Consider the following 26,102-nt stretch of genomic DNA (forward strand, 5'->3'; position numbering starts at 1 on the left):
GGGGGGAAAGAAAGGGGGGGGGCCGGGGGGGCGCCGGGGCTGCCCCCGCTTTGAGCACAAGATGGAGGAGCCGCCCGTGTGCCCCCCCGGGGCGCTGAGGGGGAAGGATGGCTGCTGCGCCTTCCCCGTGTCCTGACGCCGCACCAGAGCCCTGCCAACTGCCATCTTTGCCGTGCCTGCCGCCGCGGGGCTGCGAGCTAACCAGCCCCCCGGCGCCGGTATATTTAGCTGTAACAAGTACACGCTGCTGTCGAGCTCGCCTGATGCCTGTGTGGGAGAAGGGACTGATGTAATCCGAAATAGTTTCCAGCTTCTCCCCGGTGGCAAGCGGGTGGTATTGTGATTTCGGTACTCGCAGGCGCTTTTTTTTGGGTGGAAAAAAGCGGCTTCTGCTGCTCCCGAATGCAAATTAGCCAAGCGTTGCCTTAATCAGTTCTCAGGTTCTTACAGTACCTCTGGTCCTGCCTGTAATTTCGCCAGGCAGTAACAGAATAGCGTTAAAAAGACTCCGATTGCTTTCACGAGGCCTCTACAGAGTGAAGTACCATTAGTGAAATTAACAATACTTACAGGGCTTGTGTTTCGTCTTAGGTTCTGTCATGGGGGAAGATCTAAAACCTATCTTTTATTTTTTAACTGTTCCTTGTGAAATAAGACTTTATGCTCTTAGCTGCCCCCCCCCCCCCTCCAGCCTCCTAAAAAAATATCTAAAATTGAAAGGGTGGAAAACAAAAATCTACAGGATTCAGAAACCAGGTTTTGGGGTGAGCTTTGCATTGTCTTAAGCATTCTGTTTTGCCTTACAGCAGCTGACTTTTCTTTTTAATGGCTGTGCTAAGTCATATTTTGAACTTGCACATGTGAGAACCGATCTAAAATTCAAGTAGTAGACACGTATGAGCTAGAGTGAGTTGGTGAGGGAGACGCTTCAAGTCTCCATTCAGAAATAAACGGAGTATTGCAAATGTCAAAGCAAAAGGTGGGAAAAAACACCATGAATATCCATCTCTCTTTACTCGTTCCCTAGGGCAGGTCTCTCACTAAGCTTGGAGTTGTTTCAATTGTAACAGGCTGGGAACAGACAGTGTTGCAGCTTGGTCTCTTTTGTAGTTGTGGTAAGCTTTTGTCAGCTCTTTTGCTGAGAAGGACAAGAAAGTGAAGAAAAACGGTTTAAAAAAAAAAAAAGGATAATTTTGGTCTTACTCTCGGAACCTGAATATTTTTTGAGCATAACCAAATTGTTGACGTGGCCTCAGGGGCTTCTCAGCCAGATTGCCGGAAACTCCTTTCTTACGTGGAGGTAGCTGGCTGCCGTAGCTTCCAGCTCAGCATGTTGGAACAGGAATTATTCCCAAGCTACCAAGAGAGGTGAGAAGCTGGCAGGAAGGGGCACAAATGCTTGGGCGTATGGAGCCTTCTGTGTGTGCCTTACGAGCTTTGGTTATGCTCCTACATTGGCTGTTCCCTGTTGTTTTCTCATTAATTTCTCCAACCCCCTAGCTGTGGCCAGAGATGAGAGGAATGGCAGCCCGGATTCAACAAGTGATTATCTGGCAGGGGCCTCCCGGCTGTCCGCTGATCCTGGGCTCTTTTTCCTGCCTACTTTAACAAGGTGTGAGTCAGCCCTCGTGGATCTCTGCCTCGCTCGCTGTGGGAACTGGGGAGATGCCATAGCTTCTCTGTGCAGTGTCTGTGTAACGCTTCCTTACCTGGCAGTCAGGCTTTGGAAGAGGGTGGTTGCTCGCTTTGAAGGCTGCCTTTGATTTTTGCATTGAGTGAAGAGCATCTCTGGAAACGGTGAGAGGGATTTTTTTCAGGGGCAGATTGTTTCAGAGGGCAGATGATCTAATGAAGAGCTAATGGTGAGTATAAATAGCTGATAAACTAGTGGATGTGGTTGTGATAATTTAAATAGAAGAAACATTTGAACAGTGGCAGGTATCAGAGGGAGCTCTAGAATGGTGCTGGGAAATGAGACCTTGTTCTATGCGTGAATGTGATTTTCCTAAGTGTTCTTTGTGGAGTTTTGCATGGCTCTACCTGAGACTGGCATTGAGTTATATGTGGCCAGGTTGGGTGATTTTCTATTTAATTTTTGGAATGTGGTACAAAGACAGCACTGGTTTGCTTAGCTAAGGTTCAGCATTGCACAAGCACTTTTAGTTCCTAGATCTGAGGTAGTCATGGGTATAGTGGAATTGTAATTTGACAAAGCTGTGTCAGAGCTCCTTGCTTCTTAGTCTGTGCGGTTCTGCCTTTGGAGCCTCTGTTATGGCACGTTTGAGAACTTGATGAACGGCCGTGGTTGATGGAGAGCTGCACTGCAGTAGTTGTTTCTTTTAGATGTTTTTCTCTGGGGTGTCCATTTATGGAGGACGTGATGACTGCTGCCTTCCTACCATAAAGATAAGGGACAGAGGTGAGAAACATTTTTGATTTGGGAATGTTCTGGTGTCTAGAAGTTATCATCTTCTTCCTCTCCTCAGTAAATTTGAGCTGTTAAGTTACATATTCAGAAAGGATAGTTCAGGTTCTAATGAGGACTGCTGTTCCTCAGAGGAAACCAGTGGTTCCTTTTTTCCCCTGCAGTATTTGATGTTTAAGTGTTCCAGAGCAAAATGAATGCCTAATCTGGAGTTTGCAGTAATCCTTTGTAAACTGAAATCTGTGTTGGTAAAGCAGAAATAGTTTCAATAAATAATCAGAAGATTGTTCTGAAAGTATTGTCTTTTAATACTTTTTTAAAAATAAAGATTTCTCATATACGGATTAAAAATTGAGACCTGTTCATGAAAAAATGTTCCTGAGATCTCAACTAGGGACTGAATATGCAACTCCATATTGCTTTTTTTTCCCCTTCTGGAAACTGTTCATGTTTGCTTAGAATAATTGGAGTGTCGAGCAGTTTAAAGCTTCGAGGCTTCATTGCATACGACAAATGTCTACGTAGATAGAACAGACTGTGGAACAGCTGCCTGCGTTGTAAGTTCACAACTTACTCTGCGGTTTCCTTCGGGAGGGTACAGTAGCTATATGCTGCTCTTACCATTCCTGTTTTAAGGGTCGTTTTCCCACACAGTTTTATCTTTGGGTGAAAAGATACTTTAACTGTATTGCCTTTAAAGGAAGAAAGACCTGCTTGTCTAAATGGGTTCGGAGGAAAGGCTTGCAGCATAACCGTTGTGCATGGTAGACTCTGCTCTGGAAGAGTATTGGTAGATCCATGTAATTGGTATGGGACTCACTGCAGACACGCAGCATCTTCCACAGAGGTCTGGCAAGAGACAGAAATGAAAAGGTGACGGTCACGGAGCGTTTGTTCCTGTCGCAGCCCTAATATGTTTCTCTGTAATGATTGTCTTGTACCTGTGTCGTGTTACTCTGGGTTTGTTTCTTTTTCAAAGGAGTCTCAGCTTCCTGGATAGATGCACTCTTTCCTCTTTCTTAGATCAGAGCTGCTTAACAGCTTGTGGGGCCAAAAACAGGACATAGAGAAATCTTTGTCTAGTTCAACAGCAGAGGAATTTGTTTTGGGAACAGTTAAACATAGAATAAGTAATAGGTTAATAGAAGAACAGAACTGCACGATGCTGTCTGTTGTTTAAAGGACTGAACAGAACAGTTGACGTATCCTGTGGACACCACCAAGTCCTACTTCCTCAAATTCCCTGAGTCGTATCTTGCAGCGTTTCTCTGCTGGCTTTCATCAAAGGAAAATGATTATTGCCTGCTTAACTGCAAGCGTGTCATGAGCTCAAAAATATTTCTGACTGTTACACTGATGGGAAAGATGGCAACTGGCTCATGGAAAAAGATAGGCAAGCCATGGAGTTGAGCCTTTTCTGTACCTGTTGGGAGACCTGCGTACTTCTGTCATTCGGGATGCTCACTTTATTACAGAGGCAGCAATGCCAAAATCAGGATTTTATTTCTATAGCAAATTTATTAAAGGAGAAATAAAACAAGCCTGGTCTCTTGTACAAGAAGCATTTACCTTTAAGGTTCAGAACACTGCATGCAAATTTGGGGAATGAAGTCTCAAGAGCTATGAATTCTATCAAGATAATACAAATGTGCCTGTAACGCAGCTGTGGCCCTGGGGAGAAGTTTGCGAGGGATGCCAGTATTCTGTTAGACCAGGTAATCGTTCGGGAGCAGGTTTGCGTGTCTTTCTCTTCCCTCCCCACCCAGGCGTGGCAGCTCATCTGTTAGGTGATGGTGCTCTTCTCCATGAGCCTTGTGTATTTCCTTAGGTTGTTACGGCTGCGGTCCTGCTGCCTTTGTGGCTTTGGGAAGGTATTCTGCAAGTTGGCGTTGGAAGATCTGTTTGTACAAGGTGCAGAACTAAGCTGCTAGCACGAATGGGCTTAGCCGATGTCTGCTAGTGAATTAGGAGCGGCGAGGGTTCTCGTACAGAAGAGCTTTAGGCCAGTATTACAATGATATTATAGAAATTCAGTCACACACCTACCCTTCTGGTGCTTGTTCAGACTCTCGTCTTGCCTTGTCAGGAAAATATTTTCTTTAGATTTGCTCCTTGGTTTTATTCCAATAGAAGGAATGTCTTTCTAACACAGGAGGTGTGCTACCAGATGTCTTAGCTGAGCGCCTTTCTGCTGCTTTGTCATAAATATTTTCCAGCATTTTGATGTTTTAAAGTTACTACTATTTATTTCCAGTTAAACACTGGAAAGTTTTTATTTAGAGACTGGGATCTTGGGTAGATTTTTGTTAAGAGAGGAATTATACAAGGAATTTATGCATCTTTAGTTAAAGATTCTTCTTCTGATTTCTGTCCCTTTTCTCACGTATTAGTTTTACAGTTCTGTAAATGAATGTTTCATGCAGTTCTTTCTCAATTTTCTTAGTCTATTTTGCTCATCATAAATAACAGTCAAGTACAGCCTGACTTGCCTTACCGGAATTCTGTTAACATTTCTAAGACGGGAAGATGCTATTACTTGGCTTTTTACATAAAATTTTTACAGAATGGCTTCTTTATGTGATTTGAAGGATTCTTGTGCTCAAAGAGGAAGTCTAGAGCAGTGATTCACAAGTTCACCAATTCTTTGTATTCCTGTTAAGGAGAAGGCTTTGAATATTACTTTGTTAAAGGTATCTTACAATAACGTGATGGGAGAATTCTTTTTTTAAAGAATTCTTTTTTTAAGGTCAAACCAGTTCCTCATCTGCGTGCTGTTCTCATGGCTCTGTGCGTGATGAGGTGACACAGAGGCAGAACCATACGGTGTGGGACAGAGGAAAGTTGGCACAGCTTTAGTGTGTAAGACACAGCCTAACACATGAGCGTGCCCGACAGCATTTCAGATTCTCGCCCTGCTCACTTTAACCTTCCTTCTCTTCCCATGGGAGTTTTTTTTCGTGGCTCTGCCTAAACTGTTGCAACACTCACAGTGTTATGTTGTGCTATTGCTTGTAAACCAGTGATTTCAGAGGTTTTCATGAGATAGGAGGAATGATTCTCTCTGTTGAAGTACATGTTCAAAAGCACCTCATGTTGATTTGAACAGTGAAATTTTAAAAAGGGGGGAAAAAAACCAAACTTACAAAAATTACAAAAGTGAATTGCAGGTGTGCCTCCCTAAGGAGTACTGTAACAAATGGTTGGGGAATGTGCTAGCGTTTTTTTGGCTACTTAGGGGCTGTATTGAATATTCCTTGAGTAAAAACCTGTTCAGAGATCTTGAGTTAGACCTGAAATGTTTGTATACCTGCAAATTATTCTGCCTTGCATGCTGACATAAAGCCTGGAGCACAAACGTAAGCCCGCGTGCTCATACAGAGTCCGAGTAGCTCGGTGAGTCTGCCGCAGACATCGAGCCGTTTGTCTTCACTGCACGGGCCACGTGTGAGGGGCGTCTGGCAGGGCAGGACCGGTCCAGGACATTTCAGTGCACACAAGGAGAGTTGCAGAGGCGTGCTGCTCTTCTCTGCTCCAGCTATTGTCTGGTTTGTATCTGCTGAGGGCACTTTGTGCCGCTGCCCGGATGAATTGCTCTGTGGTCTGGGAGAGGCCTCAGTGTAACCGCTTCACTTGTGGGGTTCGTTTTGCTCCTGAGATCTGAATAAACCCTCATTTCACGATTAAAAGAAAAAAAGTGTATCGTGCTGTTAATGTAGAGCGCACAGCAGATCTCAGCATTGCAGTTGTGTGCTCAAATATAGCCCATGGCTTTCACTAAAGGGTTGCTGTGCTTTTTTGCTAGAAGAGGAGCTGATCATGTGAGGGGGAAGTGTGGGAGCTAGGAAAATCCAGAGAAACGAGAGAGCCAGAGGGGAGGAGGCTTTTGGGCAGAGCTTCAGAGACCCTGAGGAGAAAAAAAAGAGAATGTGAAGGTTGCTTGCTGGCTTGTGCTCTTCTCCTGACTTGTCAGAGGGGTTTGGGCTCTCTGGTTTCCTTAGCCCTCCCCTGCCTTCCAGCTCTCTGGTGGGAAGCTCAGCGGGGAAGGGCCGGTCTGCTCGCTTTCTGAACTTCTTTTCCGCTTGGCCCTGAGCGACGAGCAAGCAGCGCGGTGGGAGCTCCAGGTGAGAAGACAGCTCGTGGGCGAGCTGCTCTGCTCCTTCAGTCCCAGCAGGAGAGCCGCAGCAGCGTGCTGACCCGCCGGGCGAGGGCAGGGAGATGGTGGCGGGACAGCGCCGCACCTGCCGCAAGGTGAGCGCCGAGCTGTGAAGTGTGTGCTTGGGGAGGCGGTTCTGTGCACGCGTCAGAGCCTCTCTGCCTCTTAGTCTTTCCCTGTCCCTTTACAGAGAATGGGTATGGTCGTGTTGGATGCTGTCGTGGTATTTACAGGTGACTCGTGAAGTTGTGCTTCAGAGGTCCTGCCACCTCCCTTTTCTTAAATGGTTTTTAAGACTTGTGAGAAATGTAACTGACAGATGTACGGTAAACAGAAATGAAGGTAAAGCTTAGGCTGTACAACCACAGATGTGTGTGCTGAATGCAATTACCTTGTTGTTAGGTGTCAGCTAAATCTCCCAGGCCTCTGTGTGACGCACAGAATCTCCCGACTTGAAAGAGACCCACAAGGGTCAGGGAGTTCAACTCCTGGCACCACACAGGACCACACAAACCCAAAACCCTATGTCTGAGAGCGTTGTCCAAAGGCTCCTTGAACTCCGTCAGGCTCAGTGCTGTGACCCCTGCCCTGGGGAGCCTGTCCCAGTGCCCGACCACCTATGGGTGCAGAACCTTTCCCTAACACCCAGCCTGACCCTCCCCTGTCCCAGCTCCATGCTGTTCCCTCGGGTCCTGTCGCTGTCCCCAGAGAGCAGAGCTCAGCGCCTGCCCCTCCGCTCCCCTTGTGAGGGAGCTGCAGGCCGCCATGAGGCCTCCCCTCGGCCTCCTGCAGGCTGAAGAGCAACTCTAGCAGAGCAGTGGATTTGAAGATGACCCGAGATGAGGACTATGCAGAAGAGAGTCCAGCTCCCCAAAACAGGCTGCTATTTTGCTTTTGTTTACTGATTTCAGCAGAATCTTCTCGATTTTTATTTGGGACTTAGGTGGTGTTTTATGTCGATGCTGTGTGAATATGATGCAATGTCTAATCTAGATTGTGTGTGGTTTGCTGATTTCTTAAATGCTTCCAGCTTAGCAGCTATTCCTGACTTCTGCTTGCATGCAGATTTGTTGGTATGTGTGGGAAAGGTGCTGTGCAGTCTGTTCTGGAGACAAGGTTTTGCAAGCCTGATTTTTGCATTATTGTCTTGATGAGAGGAGAAAAGTACCTCACTCACTTCCTATAATTTAAAGGAAAAGGCGTATTTAGAATATGGTGATTTTTGCTTTTCCTTAGGGGGAATTACTCTTATCTTACCAAGTTCAGCTGAATACCCAGATGGCTCTAACTCTTACATGTTTCAGCTTGAACCCTCTGTTCCGCTGTAGTTACCTGGATTTAGATGTTTCATCAGATGTCAGTGCTACTGAGAGCTGGAACAATAAGTCTGCCCAGTGTGGGAAACATTTCTTTTTTTATGTTGCTAGCTTTTTCCAGGTCTTTACGTCTTCCGGGAAATATTGAAAAATCTCTAGATAGGAGAGAAAACCGTAGTGGTGGTAACCTCAGACTCTTGTTACTGAAAATAAGATGTCTTCAGCCGTGTTGCCTCAGTCCATCGCCTCACCTGTCTGATGGAGCAAACGGTGTCCCGAAGGCAGGTCCGGAGAGAGTAAGTTCAGTGGGAAGACGATGGGGCATTTCAGCAGGTGGCAGTCTCTTCTCTGAATCCGTGCGGGGCCGGTGCTGCAGCCTGCTGTGGGAGAGAGGGGAATAGAGAGAACGATGTCTTTCTGTCAGTGCCATCTTGTGGGCCAAGCATAAATACAGACTGAGTGCTGGTGGATTAAAGAAGAAGGGGGAAAATCCTTCTTTGGGGTGCTCTACACGGTTTCCTAAGGTCTTTTCGCCCCACTGACAGACTTTGCTTCTTAAAAATGGGGCCGGGTGTTTTCAGAGTGAGCTGTGTTTCCTGAAGAGGCTGGGCTAAAGACTTATATCCAGCAGGTGAAATACTTGATTGAACCTTCTTTCGCCATAAGCTGTAGCTGAAGCTGGGGGGGAAACACCAGCCAAGAAAAAAAAAAGAGAAAAAAAAAAACAATTTTTTGACTTTATTTCGCATAGCATAGTGTTGCTCTATTTCATCATCAAGTTGGCTGCACTTCTTTGTGTGTAGTATTTAGAAACAATTAACTAGAGTTGCTTTTGGGTCCGATTTAGAAACAAACCATGAAAAGCTGAGCCAAGCCCCTGCTCCAGTACAAATCCTCAGTGCGACGGGTGGAGAAATAATAAAGGAAAAACTCGGGGTGGGAAACAAATGAGCAAACAAATACGAGGGACGACTAGCTGTTGTACTAATGGTTTGTGAAGGGCAGCCTTCACAGATTCTCTTTTAGTAGCACTGGGTGATTTTTATTTATTCTAATTTTTAACACACCCCCTCCCTATTTTCTACCCTTTACTCCTCACTTATTTCCCTTCTTAGGGTGGTTAGCGGAGAGAGGATTAGTGGTGTGGTTAGTGACGATGTGGTGATGCTTAATAGTTTTATTGTATGTGTACTTGTTGAATATCCTGTGAAATTTCTACCTGATCAAGTCTTCTCCCTCTGATGTCCAGTCTCGCTTCACGAGAACCTCCAGGCTGCTTTGCGTGGTCATGTTAGGGGATCTTTTACTGGAAGTGCCAGCGAAATTAGGTCCTGTTGTCATATGTCATAGGCTGGAATAGGTGCTGGTGCTGCTGCAGAACAAACCAGTGCCCTGGTTTTAGTTAAATCATCCCTCCCTTCTTTCCCTCGTCTCCCAGTTCTCTGAAAAGGGGCTTAACTGGTTTCACTCCCTTGCAGATCTGAGCCCATGGATGGAAGGGCTGGGAGGGCACCTTTCTGCTGATGGTGTTTGCAGAGCTGGAGAGAATGAATGGATCCTCAGTTTGTAGGGTGACTGAAGTGTGCTGGGACCTGTCTAAAGGGGTCGCCACCCTCCATGCCCAAAGCATGCACACTCTGTTTTCTTCTTTGCACCAAGTTTCCCTCTAGAAACGTTCAGAGCAGGGACTGCAGGTGTCCCAGGGCAGTCTGCGTGCTGGTGACGGGGCTTGCATGTCGCGCCGTGGCCGAGCAGAGCTTCCGCGTGTTTCAAGCACCTCCGTGCGTGGCTGGGCGCCGGGCTGCTTCCTCTGAAGCCAGAAAAATGAAGCTGAATTGAAACGGCGTAAAAATATTTGGTAGCGGGATTGGTGGTGGCTCGGTGTGACGTTTGCTGGTGGTGAGTCGGGGTGAGATGAAGCGAGCCGAGACAGCAGGTCTGTCCCCTGCCTTTGTTCTCCCTGACCACCGCTGCTTGCGCTGCTCCAGCCCGTGCTGCTTGTGGCGTGTGCCAGATGCCTCCTGGAGCCAGCTGGCTGAGCAAATCCACAGAAATCCAACCCATTCCCTCCCGCCCCCTAAAAAAGGAAACAAAACAAAACTGCCCGCAGTGCAAAATCGTGCTTCCCCCAAGCCCACGCTGCTGGGATAGCGAGCTTTGTTCGACTGGAGGGGAAAAAAATAAAAAAGAGGAGGAATTAGGGCCATGTCGTTAAGGCTATGTGTTTCAGCAGTTGTCTGGATCAAGTCCGAAATCCTGCTCTAATCTTCAAACACAAGACGTTAGTTTTGATAATCCCGTTGATGGGCAATTGCTCAAGGCCCTGCCTTTGTAAGGGGAGGCTGGTCGGGTCGGAGGCATCCACCAGCTCAGTGTTTGGTTTCCTTATAACTCTGGCAGCAAGCAGCTACTGCCCGAGTGTTATTTTTGCTGCCTTTAGTTACGTTTTGCCTGTTTCGTGTTTATTTCTAATGAGTTATGAGCAGAAACACCCCTTGCTGTATTTTTAGGTGAGCTGCCGTGGTCGCTGCAAAGGGTTTGCTGCTTCCCTGCCGGTCTCTGGCGATTGAGGTTATTTTCTCCCATCAGGACTGACCCCCTGAGCTGGATCTCAGTGTGACGGTGGCACAAAGGGCTCAGTGGAGAAGAGAGTGCGCCAGGGCCTCCTCTTCGGCAGCAGCAGGCTCCTGGCGTGGCTGAGCTGTGTGATGAACGGCACCTCACGCATTCGGTGATGCCAGCCTCAGACGCTGCCCTTCCTCGTTCCTCCTCCTTGCTGTGTGCCAGCACGAGCGTTTGCGGGTCCAGTGGGTGAACAACGGGGATGCCACCTCCACCTACAGTTAGTGGAACTTCTCAGCAGGATCAGGCTGCTCCTCGGATGTGTTCCAGTTCGTTTGACTGGTACAAAGCAGCCAGAAGATGGGGGGGTGGAATTGATCAGCCCCCCTACCCCCGGACGCTCTCGCTTGTTCGCTCAAGTAATGAATAAAAATGAGGTTTAGGGAAAAAGACAGCCCCTAATGCTAAAAGTCTGTCAGCAGGCAGTGCCTAGAAGCACTTTTATTTAAATCAGCAGCCACAAATGCTTCTACCCTGTTAAATGAACTGGGTCTCCATGCAAAACGCGTTGAAACATTTTTCTTGCATGTTCTGTGTGTTTATTAGCTGCATAGAGCGCCTTTGGAAATGCTCGCTGAACTGATGACCGTGTTCAGTGTAAAAGCAGCCTCAGTGCAGAAATCACAGTGTAGTTGATCATTTTCTGTCTCTTCTTCAGGTTCCTTGCGCAGGTTAAAGCGTTTTAAGTGTGTGGAGATAGGGTAATATCCCCCTTCCTCCTCCTGACGATTGATAGCCAATGTTTAGGAAAGTGCTTACGCTACAGATACGGAGCAGGATGTTAATCTCTACTAATCTAGTCGTCATTAGAATAAACCATGTAAATCTCTCCGCCCTGCGGGCTGGGGAGCTGGGTAAAGTAAATCACAAGAAAATGCATTTTCACGCCCTCTGCCTTAGGCTGGTTCTCGTGTCACATGAACGCCTTGCAGAAGGTAGCTTTCACGTACAAGTACAGCTGAAGCATTTTTGGTGCTTGGCAGTGAAACTGAACGAGCAATCCTTCATTGTTAAGATACAAAGTTGTTGTAATTAGCTGACTTTGATATTGTAAACTGCTGATAGTTAAATTGACCACATCTGGGTGTTATTTATGGCCTGAGTTAATTACCTGGCTTCGAGGGCTCTGCAGTTTTGAAGATGCCTGTCAGCTTGTTGACTTCTTTCCTGCCTCGACTTGCTTGTTAAGATGGCTTATCTTCTAATTTTTTGGTAATACTGCTTGCTGGGAGAAGTACCCTGTCTTCAAATGTCAGTATGTCACTCACAATTAAGTGACTGATTGTAATTTTATTCATAGCTGTTGTCAGCAAGTGAAGAGGAAAATGTAGACGTTCCTATAGAGCAGTCCAAAAACCTCAGATCTAGGGAAAGCACCATCTGAGGCAGAAACGAGAGAGTACTGTAACTTACGGTGACACAGGCTGGTTTTACGAATTAAGGCGCTGAAGAGCGTGCGATTTGGTCTTGTTTTGCACAGATGTAAAACAAAACGAACCAAAAACAAACAACAAAAACCAGAAGAATTGATTTAAGGTTAGAAGTAGGTAGGTTGGGTGCTTGTCTTTATATTGTAAAAGCATTTCAGGACCATGAAGTAACTTGTGTGCCAGACTTCCCTCAAATTATTGTAGCTGTGAATGCTACTAAGGCTTTGAGAAGACTGAAGAAAAGCTTTTTGGTTTTGGCACAACAACTTTACCGGCCCCTTCGTGTGTGTGTGCTGTGATAACATGCCGTCGCTTGGTTTTCTGTAGGAGCCTGTCCCGGTTTCCCTGGCAGGCTGTTGGGTACTCTGCCCTGTGTTGGCTGCAGGAGGTGGTCTCAGCCTTGTGCTGGAGTCGTAGTTTGCAGGCAAAACCACTAGCTCCTGCGCGGACATCCTGCGGCACTTTCCCCAGTAGTGCTGGGTACTCACAGGCGTCAAGTATTTCGGCTTTAAGGTCGTCGACGAAGGATTACCGTCCCTGTTTCCAGAGCCCTCAGCCTCAGGCTGTGGTATCGGTGGCAGGGCACAGCTCCCGCAGACCTCGGCTCAGCGCTGAGTGCTGACCCTGCCGCCGGGCAGCCTGAGGGCAGGCCGTGGTCTGTCCCCCCAGCAGCTCCTACTGGTGCCTGCTCCTCGCCCTGCCCTGCTCCAGCACCTGTGCTGGGCAGGCTCCGAGGTGAGGTGGTGCAGGAAGCTGGGCTGGCAGGGCTCTCCAAGCTCACCCTTTCTCTCCCTTTCTCTCTCCTGCCGATCCTGTTGTCTGCAGGGCTCAGGGGAGAGCTGGGGCTGGCAGAGAGCAGGGGAGGGCCGCTGGCAGCGCTGCCTCGAAGCCACTCGAACCCTTGTGGAACAGTAGCCTGGATTTCTGAGCTGCTGAGGAGACGAGCAGTGGATCAGCTTGAATGAGACGACATTTTTGCAGTGATGTAGGAGTGTTGTGACAGGGGGAAGTCAGTTCTCTGCTGCAGCCGTCAGCTGGCTTCACCGCAAGGCGCACAGTTAGCTGGCTTCTTACTGCGCTTCCTGATTTCCGCAGTAAATGACACGGGCATCTACAGGGGCGGCTTTTGTGAGCTTCAGGCTCAGTGGCAATTCTAGTTCAGCACTGCCTACTGCTGCACCAGTCTCCTTGAGCGGCAGACAATTCATTTTGGAGCTAAACTAACTAACTAACCTGATTTCCTTTTATGATAAGATCACCCGTATGATGGACCAAGGGAAACCAGCTGATGTGATTTTTTTGGACTTCAGCAAGGCTTTTGACACGGTTTCCCATAGGATCCTACTGGACAAAATGTCCACCATACAGCTAAATAAAAACATCATACGATGGGTGAGCAATTGGCTAACGGGCAGGGCCCAAAGGGTTATAGTAAATGGGGCTGCGTCAGGCTGGCGGGCGGTCACCAGTGGTGTCCCTCAAGGCTCCATTTTAGGGCCGGTACTTCTCAATATTTTTATAAACGATCTGGATGTAGGAATAGAAGGTATTTTGAGCAAGTTTGCTGATGACACCAAACTTGGAGGAGTTGTGGACTCGAATGAGGGTGGAAAGGCCTTGCAGAGGGATCTGGATAGGTTGGAGAGCTGGGCGATCACCAACCGCATGAAGTTCAATAAGAGCAAGTGCCGGGTCCTGCACCTGGGACAGGGAAACCCTGGCTATACGTACAGACTGGGCGATGAGACGCTAGAGAGCAGCCTAGAAGAGAGGGATCTGGGGGTCGTGGTTGACAGCAAGTTGAATATGAGCCAGCAGTGTGCCCTGGCGGCCAGGAGGGCCAACCGTGTCCTGGGGTGCATCAAGCACGGCATCGCTAGTAGGTCAAGGGAAGTGATTGTCCCGCTCTACTCTGCGCTGGTGCGGCCTCACCTCGAGTACTGTGTGCAGTTCTGGGCACCACAGTATAAAAAGGACATGAAACTGTTGGAGAGTGTACAGAGGAGGGCTACAAAGATGGTGAAAGGCCTGGAGGGGAAGACGTACGAGGAACGGCTGAGGTCACTGGGCCTGTTCAGCCTGGAGAAGAGGAGGCTGAGGGGAGACCTCATCACAGTCTACAACTTCCTCGTAAGGGGGTGTCGAGAGGCAGGAGACCTTTTCTCCATTAACAGCAGTGACAGGACCCGCGGGAACGGGGTTAAGCTGAGGCAGGGGAAATTTAGGCTCGACATCAGGAGGGGGTTCTTCACAGAGAGGGTGGTTGCACACTGGAACAGGCTCCCCAGGGAAGTGGTCACTGCACCGAGCCTGTCTGAATTTAAGAAGAGATTGGACTGTGCACTTAGTCACATGGTCTGAACTTTTGGGTAGACCTGTGCGGTATCAAGAGTTGGACTTGATGATCCTTAAGGGTCCCTTCCAACTCAGGATATTCTATGATTCTATGATTCTAAATTGCAAACCAGGACCCGTTTTTCTGAAGTTGTTTTTAATCCAGGTGAGTGAAAAGACTTGCCCGAGTGATTTGTAGAGCAGGGGAGTTAGGACATCCTGGGTGGGGGGGAATGGACTGGGAAATGAATTTGCCAGTAAGGGCATTTTAAGGCTTCCTGATCCATCCTTTGACCTGCTTTGTCCTCAGTACTGAACGGGGACAGAGACCTCGAGGGAAACGTTAACAGTTGCACAGTGTACAGTGAACATGCAGGTCACTTCTAGGTGGAAAACAAGTCTTACTCTAGTCCTGAACCCACTCAGTGCCTTACAGTGAAAGGGGGTGATAGGCTTAAAAACCAGTGGGAAGGAGAAGGGGCAACTTTGTAGTTGAGAGCGTGCCTGGGGAGGAGTGGGATTTCCGAAGGCTGTCGTCCTCTGACATTTCCCTTCCCTTGCTTTCAGCTCTGTCTCCTGGACCGCAGCTGAAGTTAGTGACAGAGCCTTCCTTCTATAGACAACAAAAGAAACCTCTCCAGAGGGTGACCTATGGTGCGTGGGATGTTTGCCTCTCTGGGGACAGAGAGGGAGACAGCACACATCTGAAAATCAGTTTCCTAAAATGAGACGAGAGGCAGTCTTGGCTTTGTCATTCTTCATACCCTGGCTCCTTAGTTCTGGATGTAGTTGTGGCGTCCTGGTGACGGAGTGGGACAGTTGCTTTCTCGTAGGGGCGCCCTCCTTTGGCGTTAGCATCTGGACATTTTGGGACTTCTGAGAAATGCCCTGCTCTGTCCTCTGCAGGTGGAGACCTCTGGGAATCTGTCTTTTCTGTGCGTGCAGATAGGCCAGTTTAAAGAGAAGAAGAAGGAAAAAAAAAGTCAAAGGGTTTTAAGCTGATCAAAATAGGGTGTTTTTTTCCTTTTGTTTTTTAGGGGACAGTTTCTGGTACATTTTGGAAGAATTTTTTGACAGATAGGATAGATCCAAAGCAAGGGGAGCTGAAGTGTTTCAGACTTTGCATTTCCCCAAGGTGAATTCTGACAAGCATTGTTTCCTTGTTCTGAGTTCTGGTAATGACAGAACGGGGAAGGTCTGTACAGGATACTGCTAATATGGTAAAGCACAAGGCAAGTGCACTTCATGAAATATGCCACAAATGTTTGAGCTTCAAGAAAGCTCTGGGGAAAATAAAAAATTATTACTGTGAAGTGTTAGCATTGATGGGGCTACCAGCCTTGATGCCACACTTGTGTACCAATGACAAGATCTTACACCCCTGCGTGGTGCACATCGCTTGAAGGTGGAGCTTCTGTGTTGTGCAGGGGTCATGTAAGTTGGCCTTCAGTCGGACTTGGGCTGAGAGGAGCTGTGGTATCATTGTCAGTCGTTAATGCTGTGCTTTGGCAGTACAAAATTGACCCAAAGCAGCCATAGGCGTTTGTTAAAGTAAGCAAAATATGTACTGCAGTAAAGTAACCAGAATACTCTGGTTGTGGAAAGCCTGCTGATCTGCAGTAAAGCCCGTCTGGCATCTGTGGGTGTCTTTTGAAGAGGCTGGAGCTGTTGGAGTGCTGTTGTACTGCAGTGCTCTGCACCTGAAACAGGGCCTTGGTGGTTTTGCTTCACCACTGGGAGTCCTGAAGCAGGATTGATTTTCACCTAATTGCCATCTGTGACTGCTCTGAAGTTTGGGTTCGTTCCTGGTAGTAGTTAATGCAGGTCTCATTAGAGGAGTGTCTTCACTGCTTGCTGAGTTCTAGCAGTTCCACGAGATAAAACTACCCGAGTGAAATAATGACACTTTTGTGGCAGTGCCTGCCTTCAGGAAATTGGTGATGCTTGAGGTGAGGTACGCTGAGGTTAGTTTGAAATGATCCTGATTTTAATATTAAGGCACTTTTTCATCTTTCTACATTTCTTTTGCTTCTGTAGAATATGGAGGCTTTGCAGTCCTGAAGAAACTGCCTCAGGTGCCGTTCCTGCAAGTTAACGAAGGACGTGAAATTCCCCTCAGAACACAAAACTCTTCCCCTTTGTCTTCCCGGCTTTTTAAAGCAGTCTCTCCAAGGGGATCTGTGTGAGCAGATGCGGCCTGCCTTTGGAGTCAGTGAGCTGCCTTGTTCCGTAGTTGAAGAACCCTTTGCTCAAGCAACTTGCAGTGAGCACAGCTGCAAGTTCCTGCTGTGTCAGAGCTGGAAAAGAGTTGGGCAGAGCGCCTTGGCCAGCAGTGAAGGCAGCAGAATGGCACTGCGAAGGAGACACCCTTGTGCCGGAAGGCACTAGGGTGTTTCACAGGCCTTTAGGGGTTAAATTTGAGTCACCATCCCTGGAGGTCTTTAAAAGACGTTTAGATGTAGAGCTCAGTGATATGGTTTAGTGGAGGACTTGTTAGTGTTAGGTCAGAGGTTGGACTGGGTGATCTTGGAGGTCTCTTCCAACCTAGACGATTCTGTGATTCTGTAAATTGCTTGGGAAGCACTGGTGGCTGATCCTGGAGTTAGGGTGATGAGTTGTCATGAAGCAGAACTTGCATTACTTGGGTACAATCCAGACATCACATCACAGCTTCGTTTGAAGCACGTTGTAGGAACTCAGTTTTAAAAAGTAGTAACTCCATTTTAAAAGGTAGTGAAGGTACAGGTTAGAGTGTGCCTGTGTCTGGGGGAAACTGCGTTTAGAGCTGCCAGAAGGTATCGCGGAAGCTACTGCGGATGCTTTAAGAGCAACCTTCATAGCTGGTTTTATTGTCTAGGCGCTCTAAAACGAATTCTGCTGCAAGGCACTAAAATAAGGAGTACGTACCGTGTGCGTAGTATTTTACCAGGTGTGCAGGACTGGGCACCATGCCCGTTTTGTACAAAATGAGGCAGGCTATTCTAGGAGCCTTGCAAAGGCTGGTGTAAAACCAGGGCTGCTTGACTAACTTACTGTACAAAATAAGCACTTTCAGTCTGCTTTTAAAAATGAATAAGTATGTTTTAATCATTATTTTACGGGTCAGATGTGTCTAAATAGTGTATGTTTTCCTTTCAAACCCACTGTGTTGCTTCCAAGAGGTTAAAAACAGGGTATTCACTTGGAATTTTTCACTAGGAGTTGGGATGTGTTGAAAAACTCCAGTATGGTCCTAGGTTTTTTTCTGTTAGCTTTTCCTTCTATTTCTTGCAATGTATCTAGAAGGATTTCTGTCCTTTGAAAGAACTTAAATATGTTCTTCTGGATGCAAGGCAACTTCTCAGTGATGTCTTCCATGAAGATAATGCTTGAGCCAACAGCTTTTTGAGATAGTGTTGCTGGAGTCTCTGAAGCAATTCCAATTTGTTGGAGCTGTATCTTTGTTCTCTGATGCTTCTGGAACATCCCTTCAGAAAGGCTTCAGCCTAGAAGTGTGTGTTGTGCTCTGCTGTATTATCCTGTAACTTCAGTTCTTCCTGCTGCAGCATCTGATGCCACTTCTCATTCAGATGAGAGGAAGCAGTGGGACTTTGGAAAGCTGTCAGTTTGCAAACGTTTGTTGCTGTTGATTGGGAAAGAGGAGGATACCCAGTGACTGTTCAGGCGAGATTTGGGTTTAGACAGAGGTGAATGAGATACTCACTCCACAGAAGGTGAGCATTAGCATTGCTGTGCCAGGTACATGGAACAAACCTAGTACTGCACCTGGAAGCTCTGTGCTACTGAATAGCTTATTCATAGCTCCTTTGTTACTGAATTTGCTCAGGATTCGAAGTCTTGCTGCCACTGCTTTCGGTGCCATGCTGCTCTGCATTGGTGCAATCCTAGTCTGGATTAAAAATTGCTGCAGTTGCCTCCCCCTGTTCCAGGAGCCATCCAACAGCACACAAAGAGCTCTCGGGGCAGCTTTGTGGATTCAGCCTGCTTTTGCTATTTGCCCAGTTGGACACGAGGGAGAAGCCTTTGCTTTTATTTGGTCAGCTTAAGGCACTGTCTGCAGTAGGCTTTAAATGCGTGATAAATTGCACCTCCTGGTTACGTTTTATCTTTAAGTCTTAGGCTGTATTTTTGGGTGTGATTAGACGGAGAAAAACTTCTGCCTCTTGTGTAGCCAGTCTAGATGTTACTCGCTGTTACCTCCCCTGCTTTAAGAACCAAGGGAAGTGGGAGGGCATCACCTTGGGCGTTGCTTGATGTGAAGCCTGCTTTTGCCCTGTGCAGGACACCGTGCCTGGTTTCGTGTTGAACTCCTCTGAGGCTGAGTTCTGCTCCCAGTGTGTGACTCTGGAGCTAAAGGGTGTCTGCTCTGATCTCACAGTCCAAGGGTGGAGCTCTCAAGATTGCTGTCAGTCGCATCAGTATCCTCAACAAGGGGTTTCACGTGTTCTTTGGGAGTGTTGTAAGGAAGATTACAATCTAAAAAAGGTTTGTGTGTCCTCTTATTTTGGCCGGTTTTGGTTAACACTAAATGACAGTACTACATTTATGTCAGTACAGTGATTTCTGTGATGAACTGTGTTTGAGGATGCTGCAGCTCCATGTGATTCGTCTGGTATCCTTTCTTTTTAACGTGTTATGAAAATGACATTTCAGTTTTAAGTGCTTCCCCGTGGGGCTTTTGCTTTCTCTTGAAGCCTCGTCCTTAACGCACTGTGCTTAACTTTGATCTGGCGGAGAAAGTCGTGAGCCTCCAGCAGAAGTCCCATTAGAACCGACCGTCTCGTCTCAGTAGTACCAGCTGTGAAGATGGGGCAGGGTAATAATCCATAGCTCGTTTCTCTAGGCTCAGGCTGATTTTTATGGTGTTTAAATAGCAAAAATTAAATGAGGGGGAAAAAAAAAACAAAATGTGTTGATATATCACATGAATTTTTTTATAAGAAAATGTTATCATCGGTATTCTCTGCTGTAGCTATTGGCATAGTGATAGGTGGAGCTGTTTCTTCTCACTTGTCTCTTTCTTTATTTAAACCTAGACGTGCTCGCTGGTTACTTTTGGTGTGGTGCAGTTTGGTGCGTGCTGGCGTTTAAGCTGTGCAGTCAGTGATGCTGGCCCCGCTGTGCTCACCTCCCTTAATGGTGAGTGCAGCCCGTTAGCTGTGGGCTGCCGATCCCAGCAGCCTGCTGCCCCGGCAGTCCCACCTCTTCCCCAGGGACAGACGGACAGCGTAGTTGCAGGGCAAGGTCTTCCACATGGAAGGCGACGGCTGAAAAGCTTCCTGCAGCTGGCTGCCCGGTGGCTGGATCTAGCACAGGGGAGGTGTGTGGGGTACACCCGCAGAGGGCACCGACTCAGGATTGCCCCTTTGGGTAGCAGGTTGCAGTTGTAATGGTGTAGGGAAAACGTGCTGCCGGATTTATTGTGGGTAGTTTGGCGTTACGGTGTTCCTTTATCTTTCAACATGACTAATCAATTGCTTAACTCTGCTGTCATAATTGAAAAACCAGGTCTGGTATGCGGCTTCGAGAATCTGGGAAGTAAAGGCTAATTATTGCTGCTCGAGCAGTGTTTTACTGAGGGGTTTTCTGTAGCGATGAAACAAACTTTTTTTTTCCTATCTTGATTTTGGAGATTAAAAACGTAGGACTAATATGACTGTCTGCTGACCTAAGGATCATAGAACCATGAAATGGATTGCGTTGGAAGCAACCTTAAAACTCACCCAGTCCCAACCCCCTGCCATGGGCAGGGACACCCCCCACCAGCCCAGGCTGCCCAAGGCCCCATCCAGCCTGGCCTTGAACACCTCCAGGGATGGGGCAGCCACAGCTTCTCTGGGCAGCCTGTGCCAGGGCCTCACCACCCTCACAATGAAGAATTTCTTCCCAATATCTAATCAAAATCTACCCTCTTCTAGTTTAAGACCATTCCCCATTGTCCTATCATTATCTACCTAGTATCTAGTGAAGAGTCCTCCTCCATCTTTTTTTATAAGCCGCCTTTAAGTATTGGAAGGCCACACTGAGGTGTCCCCAGAACCTTTTCTTCTCCAGGCTGAACATCCCCAGCTCTCTCAGCCTGTCTTTGTAGGAGAGGTGCTCCAGCCCCGATCAACTTTGTGGCCCTCCTCTGGACTTGCTCCAACAGGTCCACATCTTTCTTGTGCTGGGGGCGCCAAACCTTGATGCAGCACTCCAAGGATGAGTGTACAAATTCAGGTAAAAGGTCTGTTTAGCTTGTAATCCTGTCAGATAGTGGTCTGTAGTGGGTGCTTGGGAGAAACGGTATAAGAAACGATGAAAATGCAGAATGACCCTTTTGCTGTTAGATCTACCCAGCTACTTACAGTCCGTAGCGGAGGAGCTTCTTGAGGTGTCATGGATGTTATTTGTGTCACTGTGTTTGTGATAGCTCCATGGACCTCCTGTGGCTTTTTTTGTGTCTTTCTGAAGCTATTTTGAGCTTTTTTGACCTCCATGACATCCTATGACAATGAGGTCTATGGTTTAACTACGGATGTTATTTAAAAACCAAACAAAAATGCAAAACCAACCTTTCTTCTGTTAGTGCAGCTGCTGCAGCTGTTGGGAATGGGTACTTCTGTTCTTACGTTATGGATGATCTCCAGGGTGTATACATGACTTTGTGTGACACTGTAGTATACCTTGCTACATCTCTGTACCTTTACTTGCTCTACCATATTGTGATGGACCAGAGCAGCATTTAAGATGTGGAGGTAGTATGCAAGTAACAAAAGCAATTCGTTTGTTGCCTCAGACTTTTCTAATTATTTCCAGTATTGCTTCTTTTGGACTTCCTGATTTGGCTGATCTTGTATCTGGAGTCGTTAGCTGACTGTCCTCTTTTATCTGTTGGTGGGAACAGCTAATTTAGAGCTCATGTATTTATGCAAGTGAAATTCAGGTATCCCCTCTTCCCCCTTGAGGTGGTGGTTTTGCTTTTGTTAGCACTGGATTGCACTTCCCATTTTAACATGCTCATCTACAAAGGTCCTCTGGTAGCTATTTGCTGTGAATTCAAATATCGATTAGCTTGAATTTGGTATCTTCGACAACAACAGAAAGCTCACTCTTCATGCCGTTTGTGAAACCACGTGTGCAGTGTTTCGAGAACGGCAAATCCTAAGTCAGAACCTCTGGGACGCTTTTGATAATCCCTTCGTAGGGAAAACCAACTATTTGTCTAGGGCTTTTGTTCCTTCTTGAGCCCTTCTGAATCTTCCCAAGGAGTGCTTTATCGCATATTGCCTTTGTTTAAAAACAAAAATCATCCCTCGCTGAGGTGCCTTCTCAAAGGTCATCCAGATAGGGTGTGTTAACGGGACTACCCTGTGCTTGCTGACAGTTGTTTCAAGGAGTGTTGATGTATTTTTGAAACATTACTTCTTTCTACAATACCACTGTCAATTCTTTTATCATATTTATGCAAACCCCTCCAATTCTGGCCTTTATTATAGCTTTTGCTAGTTTACCAGGCTTAGGCATTTGCTTTACTGGTGTGCGGTTCTCCAGACCTCTTGCCTGCTCTCCTTCCTGGATCTTTAAAAGCTTGGTTGGTGTTTGCTGCCTTCCGTTTCTCTGCTACTGAAGCACTGTCAAGTACAATGTTGCCTTCTGTCCTTACACTTTCAATTCAGAGTTTGGCTTCTCATTGAACTGACAGGTATCATTTAGTTCTGGAAGTCACAAAGATACCGTGTTTGATCGGTCCTCCTGACTCTTCAGTGAGTTCTAGCATGGTGGTGAATTGTGCTTATAGCAATTCCCAGGAGAAATGCTGTATTTAAAGGAAACCAAAGAGTCTGCCGTTTGAAGATTTAACACAAATTGTTACAAGTAAGGAATGGAGTCCACCTGAACTGTACATAAGTGTGTCTACTCTTCTGTCTAAAGAAGAGGTGAGTGTCTGAGATCTATAGGGCTCCAGTCGTGGGTGGCATAGAGACGGGGGAAGATTTTATTTCCTACTTCTCCTTGCACGGGAGCTAAGGGTTACATGGGGAAAAAGCTAGCAGTTGGCAAGGTTGCAGCAAATGAAAGGAAGTGATTCTTCACACTCTAAGCCAACTGCGCTAATGATTTCTGTGGGTTTTTATAGAAGCTGAAGATGCACGGATTACAGAAGTGACTAGAGAAGTCTGAAAAATCCATTTAAAGCTTTTAAATGCCGGTAGTCCCTGCAACAAACTGTTGGAAGAACATCTTGGTCAAGTATTATTATGTAAAATATTTGCCTTTCTATAGTCTTCCTTACTGGCAATTCTTAGGTGCAGATTTTGGGGCTGTGTGGGCTGTCACTGATTTTTGTCGTCAGTGCTTGTCTTGGTTCTGCGGATGGCATCCCTCGGTGCTGCTCGGAAGAGCACGTGGACCTCTAAGAGAAATCGTTTCCACCAGGAGGAGCAGCTTTAACCACCGTGTGTTGCTGCAAGAGAAACAGAAGAACTCATACTGAAGCAACCACACCGGTCATTGAATTGTAGCTGGTAAAAGCCCACGGTGCTGTGTCCGACTCTTCACTGGGACATCCCAAGGTTCAGAGCCTGCAGACAAAGTTTCCTGGCCCCACAGTTTCCATCCAGGCATAGTCCCCTTGCCCTGGCTGGTTGCAGGAGGGGGTGGCAGCGAGATGCCCCCACACGGGTACTGTTGACCAGATGATCGCTCTGTTCAGTGTCTGCTGAGGAAAGCCGGCAACTCCTTCAGGTCAGGGTCCAGGCGGTGTTGGTGAGGTAGGTAGGATGTGGCATAAGCAGTGGGCTGGATTTAGGGCTGTTTTGTGAGGGTTTGAGCGGGAGAGGTGGTGTTTTGGAGAGGATGTTGAAGTTAGGGCATCTATAATAGGTAAGATGATGGCATGAGACTAGAAGAATCCTGGGCCGTGGAGATGAGAGAATTCAGGAGAAAAGGAGTAACTGAGATACACTGCTGAGGCTGCCTGCTCGCTGTAATGCCTTTGGCTCTCATTGCCAGCTGGGGTCCCCAACCCATCAGCCCAGTGAGTCAGAACCATACAATTCTTGCAACAGCTAATTTCTTGGAAAAGTTTTCTTTAGTTCCTTCAGCTCATGTCCTCAGGCATTACTGTGAATAAACAGAATCGCTGTGGATTTGTTTTTTGTTGTTCTTTGCGATCTGCTAGAGGCGATTTTTTATTAATGTTTGGAAATGTTTGTAAAAATTTCCAAACTCTATAGACGGTGTGAAGTTTTTTAGAGAAACATTACTGAACATCAGCATGAGATTGGAAGATTGGGTTGGGGGAGGTTGTTGCTAAGTCTTCCCTGTTGGAAAATATCTGAACTGTGACATTTCCCAGTGCCTCAAGTGAATCTTCTTCCCTTGCCAGACGAAATGTTTCCTTCCCACACATCAGCTTGGGCGTTAATCTGGTCCTGCGTTGGGCTGGTTTAGCTCCTGAAACTTAGAGCAATCTTCCCACTTCTCGCTGGATGAGTATTCTTCCAGGTCAGCTGTTCGACGGGGGTTGCTGCGAGAGTTTAATGCATCGATCCAATGTTGAATGAGCATGAGGCGGGGTGGAAGCACTGGGCTGGGAGAGGGGAAGAAGAGCAATTCCCTACCTCAAGCCTTGCCCTGATGAGTGGGCTTGCAGACCTGGGCAGGAGTGGTTCACCTGGACCTGTGCTGCATTTCTTGCCCCTGGGGTGCCTGCTTCACCCTTCCCAGGGATGACCCAGCAGTCTGCTGCAGCTTCTCTTTTCCCTGTTCCTCGCCTGAAGATGCTGGGCTCTCCAGCTGCTGCCGAGGCAGCCGGACCAGCCCTGCAGCTGCAGGGCCAGCTTCCTCAGGTGGAGCAGAGGGAGGTGAGGCTTGTCCCTGAAGAAAGTCCTGTGCCTGCTCTCCCGAAGTGTATTTTGTAAGTGATGGTTGATCCTGGATTGCATTATTGCAGGTGTCTGGAAGAGAGGGAGCAATCCCTAGACTTCTCGCTAACAGTATTTGTGCTTGCTGAAAGCAAAGTTGTAAGCAGTGAATGGAAAAGGGCCCGCTTCAGAGGAGCTGCAGCTCAGAGTGCGCACACAGTTCTCAGCTCGTCAGTGGATTTTACCATGGAAGTGTTACAAAGGGCTTCACTCGGAGCCTACAGAAACTTGAATTCTCATTTTTGGGGGCTATTCCACTTCTGCTCGATGCTTTGGGATTACTGTTTTCCTTTTCATGATCATAAATGAAAGCTTCAACAGGCTACATAGAAATTCAGTAAGCCTTTATTCTTTGTTTTGGCACTTCCCACGGTATATTCAGGAAACAATTGAGATTTCTGATAAATCCCCTCTGAGCAGAAGTGTATAACGCTCCCTTGTTGTTTATTATTGTTCTTGAATTTCTAAGTCACCTTTCCTTTCCCTTCCCACTTTTATTTTTTTTCTGAGCGTGTGTACTCTGATCACGATGAGTCAAATTCTGCCCCGTGCCAGAAATCTCAAAACACCAATTCCCCTTCAGTCTGCTACCTCCAGCTACTAGTACACAACTGTACAAGCATTTTCCTGTTTCTTCAATTAATTCCTCTATTAAAAAAAAAATGCACCACAGGGCAAGCCACTTCTGCATGCTCCTAAGGCGCAGGCCACGTACGGTGCTTGTTTAAGGTCAGTGGGGCTGTTTTTGTCCCGTGCCTTGTCTCTAGCCTCTTCTCCATTGATACTGAAGCTGCGCATCATCTGACCGCTTGGCTGAATGCATTTGTTCCAGATGACACGTGAGCATGTGATGGCGTTTGAGTTGCGGGTAGAGCACGTGATGCTGTAGTAAAACAGCCAGCAGGCTATTTTAAGAGGATGGGTGATAACCTCATGGAGTACGAGATCTTTTGCAGCGAGATTAGACCTCTGTAACCACCCCCAGCTCTTACTCCCTGCCATGCTCTGGGTGTGTCTGTGAGTGCTGATGTTTAAAGTCTCAGCAATCTTACCGTGCATCTGTGATGCTGGGGTTTGATGGCAGTGACTTAACTGGTATCTAGCTACTGGTAGCCCTGTTTTGCAAATGGAGAGCCGGATTACAGACAAAACAGGTAACACTGCTTGTTTTGGACCCAGAGAAATTGCTTTTCTTTTTTTTCTCTCCTTTTTCAAATTCTGCATGATGTAAGTTAAGCATTTTGCTTCACTACGTAGCCCTTTTCTAACTCCACACAGCACGGCTTCTGATACTGGGCTGATACTGAAGGATCTAGCTGAAAGTTGTTGGCAAAACGTGTATCTAGACAGAAGGCATCTGAAATCAGCTACGGCAAGCCACCCTTCCTGTGTTTTTTTGGTAAGAGTATGGAGATGTTCAGCTTAGCTGATACGTACTTCATTATTTTAGAAAGTAAATCTAAAATCCAAGTATTCCCAAATAAGACATCTCGCTTCCTCATGTCTGAAGTCTAGTTGCAGGTTTCCTGAATATGCCAACTCCTCCTTCAGTACTTGGTTGATTTTGAGCCTTAAAAAAATTTGATGCATCACTGCTGAGTTCAGGCATTGGCAAACAGCAGTTTGTAAAACCTAGCCCAGAGATGATTTGATTTGAGTATTTATGTTCAAGATCCGCTTTCAGAACCTATTTAGCGCAGTGAATTTTCTCTATTCTTCAGGCCAAATGGGCAGTCTGGTTCTGTAATCTTAAGCAACTCTCACTTGTTGTCAAGTCATTTTGATTTTTCCAGTGATTACGTGTTGGAGGTCAGTCTTCATCTTCGTTACTTTGATACTTTCAGTTAGCATGAGGTGTTGGTCGTGAGTGTGAAGAGCCATTTCTTGCATTCTTTTTCTTTAAAGCTTTTTCCT

The 26,102-nt window shown here is 46.9% G+C and overlaps 1 protein-coding gene across 6 annotated transcripts in view; it reads left to right on the forward strand.

Moving 5' to 3' along the window:
* The window catches only part of ARHGEF7 (Rho guanine nucleotide exchange factor 7), a 121,294-nt gene that overhangs the window by 12,361 nt on the left and 82,831 nt on the right, over positions 1-26,102 (forward strand). The gene's annotated exons all lie outside the window — the stretch shown is intronic.

Source organism: Anser anser, assembly GCF_964211835.1.
Source record: "Anser anser genome assembly, chromosome: 1".
Taxonomy (NCBI): Eukaryota; Metazoa; Chordata; class Aves; order Anseriformes; family Anatidae; genus Anser; species Anser anser.